We start from the raw sequence: 3691 nt of genomic DNA, 5'->3' as shown, positions 1-3691 counted from the left end.
AGTGAGATCTTTCACAACTCAGAGAGGTTGACTGTTATTAGAAGCTGAGAGAAACTACCTGGAATTGGAAGATGGTGGAATTTCACAACAAACTCATTTTCAAATTTTAAATTAAAATGATAAATCTTGTAATGGGCCAGATGTACATACTGCCATGAAAGAAAGACGTTTGAATCCTTTTTCTGCACTCTGTGTTAAACAGTCAACAGAGATACCACTAGGAACGTGAACTATACTATTGCTGTCTTCTTGGATTAAGGTAAAGATGAAAAAGTAAAACTATTATGATAACAAGTGACCTTATAGGAGCAGAGAATACTTTTTGTCCTAAATAATTTTTAAATGATGATTTATATTAAAGTATAAGTATGTGTGTCTAGAAGGATGCAGCATGTAGAAGGAACCATTCAAGATAAGAAAAATAATATGGCTAAAGCCCCTGGAGAAATAAAGACCAGAAAGATTGTCAGTCTTCCTAGTTACACATGGTATTACAGAGAAGAAGGTTTATGTTACGAAATGGTAAGAAGGGCATGTGTTTAGAAGGGCAGTTAGAACATAAGGATAGAATGGTGACATTTTAAGAAAACAATCACGTATGAATGGGAAAATAAGACAAACTTATTAGGAGGAGAAAGATATGTTCAATTCTGCATTTGATGAAGCCAAACTAAAACCTGAAACATGGACCTAGATAATGAGGACATTTTAATGGAATGCCATTGTTGGAGCTGACCAAACAAAAACAGTAAACTTATTGTAGGCATTAAACAGTAAACATGTCTTGAAAATGACTATTTCATTAAACTTAGAAATGAAAAAGTACAATACTTATATAATTTCTTCATTTTCTATTTCTCATCAGTTGCAGTCAACAGTTTTGTTAGTTTAAATAAAATCACCTTAACAAAAAGATTAATTTATTTCATATCTAGACAGCTCTATGTATTTTATCAAGAAGAATATCTGCTAAGAAGAGAAAAAAGTTTCCATTTTGACAAAGGGACTGCTTACCAGACCTGCAGTGTGAGTGTTGAATCATATAGTAACTATATGTTTACTTGGTTTTGTTTGTTCATTTTTTAAAAGGATAAATTTATATCTAGAATAGTGATACAATATTGCATTCCCACCAGCAATGTGTGAGCAATCCAATTTCTTTGCATGCTCACCAGCACTTATTATTGTCAGTTTTTATTTTAGCTATTCTGCTAGATGTGGAATGATCCGATAACTCATTGTGATAGTAATTAGCATTTTCCTAATAGCATTGAATTTCTCAGGTGTCTACTTTGTATGTTTTTTTTATGAAACATTTTATGATTTTGCCTATTTTCTCATTGGATTGTTTGGGGTGTGTGTGTGTGTGTGTGTGTGTGTGTGTGTGTGCGCGCGCGCGCGTGTGCATGTCGTTTTCTTTATGAGCCATCAAGTTGGAATTTACTTGTATTTGACGCTCCAGTGAGTTTTCAGAGGCAATACAAATTACACACAGGAAGAGATTGCCCATCTTTCTCCTGTGGAACAGTTGATATGATTCAAATTGCATGCCAGTTTGTTGACAGTACAGATCTTTACCAGTAAGGCACTGGAGCACCATATATATGTATTCTACATACTCATTCCTTTGTTTAACTGTATTTTGCAAATGATGTCTCTCATCCTAATACTTACCTTTTCATCCTCCTAGTAGTGTCTATTGAACAGAACAAAGTATTTTCATTTTCATCATGTTAGTTTTTTTGATGCCAAGTCTAAAAACTCTTTGGGTAGTTTTGTTAGGTGTCATTAAGTCAACTGTGACGCAGTGACCCTATGAATAACAGATTGGGAATCTTACTCGATCTTCACCATCTTCACTATGTCATCTATGTTGGAGTTCTTTGTTTCAGTCATGTCAGTCTACCTCCCTGATGATTCTCATTTTTTCTGACTTTTTACAGCATTATGTCTTTTCTCCAAGGAAAAGTTTTCTTGAAAATATGTCCAGAACATATGAGGCAAGGTTTAACCATTCTTGCCTCTAATGAACACCCTGATTGTATTTCTTCGAACAGACTTGTTTGTTCTGTTTGCAGTCCATAGTATATCCAATGCACTTCACCAATACGATTCAAAGGCATCTCTTCTTAGGTCTTATTTATTCATTATACAAGTTTCAGATATGTAAGTAGCAATTAAAAACACCATGGCATGGATCAAAAACACGATAATCTCTAAACAGGTCTTTGTATTTTAAAACTTAGGAGAGATCCTTGAGAGCAGATTTTCCTAATGGTACAGATATTTTGATTTCTTGGCTTGCCATTACATGGGTGTTGATTTTGGATTCAAGTAAAATAAAATCAGTGGCATTTTCAATCTTTTCTACATCTACTATAATGATTTTGCTTGTTGATCAAGTTGTGAAGTTTTTTGGTATATCGATGTTGAGATATAATCCATATTGAAGATTACCATTGATCTTATTCAGTGAGTGCTTTAAGTAATCTTCATTTTAAGTACAACAAGGTTTTTTCATCTGCATAAAATAGATTGTTGATGAGTCTCCCTCCAAACCTGCTGCCACATTCCTCTTCATAAAGTCCAGATTCTTGAAGGATTTGCTCAGTATACAATTTCAAATCAGGTGATGTTCCTTTATTTTGTTTGGACAATTGCTTCATGGTCTAAACATACGTTTCATCTAAACACAATTCAGTATTCTAGGATTCCCACTCTTCTCAATTTTATCCATAACTTGTTAATATCTTCTTCTTCTTGTGCTGTAGAGTCGCCTGTGTTAAGTTCTAAATGGAAAAATATTGTTAGAAATTTAAAGCACAAGTCACTTAGTCATTTAAAATATGTAAGCAATAAAAACAAACAAAACATCCACACCTCTGTTATTCTCTGCTTTCAGTTACGGTCTATAGATCATTAGTAATGGCATCCCTCACTGCAAGGTCTCTTTTAAATTCAACTTGAATTTCTGACAATTTTAGACATTTTTAAGTAATCTTCAGCAAAATTTTCCTTGTATATGATATTAATTACTGAATAATAATTCAGTAATTATTACCCTCTGTTATTTCAATCTTTTGTGGCATAGGAAAAAATATTAACTTCTTCCTGTTAGCTAAAAAGGAAAACCTCTTTACCTACCTCTAAATGATAAATGCTACTATTTTCTAGTGACCTACCCTTAAGACGCTGCACTGCAATCCCAAAGACATGTGTGTGGTTTAAAACCACCAGCTGCTCCACAGGAAAATAGAAGCAATCTTATCCTCCGTGATTAACTACCCCTGAAAATCTGATGGTCAGTCAGCTATAAGTTTGTTCTGAACATACAATAATGTAATATTATAGAAGAGGATAGATGAACTTGTGCTAGAAAAGGAACAGAATGGTAATTGCCTCTGAGGAAGACAGAGGTGTTGTAGAAGTATATAGAGGAAGAAAGGATAATGTTCCTTTCCTCTAAATGCTTTGTTTACATAGATGGGGTGAACTTCTGAAAGCCCAGAGAAAAAAAATATATATATTTATTCCACTATTTTAATTGCTATATAGTACTCTCAGATGGCTGGGTTTAGAAGGGGTCGTGATACTAAGGATATTGTAGCTGATGTTAGATGGATCATAGCTGAAAGCAGGGAATACCAGAGGAATGTCTATCTGTGTTTCATTGACTATGCAAAGGCATTTG

Source organism: Elephantulus edwardii, unplaced genomic scaffold, assembly GCF_000299155.1.
Source record: "Elephantulus edwardii isolate Elephantulus edwardi_28Jun2011 unplaced genomic scaffold, EleEdw1.0 scaffold00008, whole genome shotgun sequence".
Classification (NCBI taxonomy): Eukaryota; Metazoa; Chordata; class Mammalia; order Macroscelidea; family Macroscelididae; genus Elephantulus; species Elephantulus edwardii.
The sequence above is the reverse complement of the archived record's forward strand: the minus strand, read 5'-3'. Positions refer to the sequence as shown.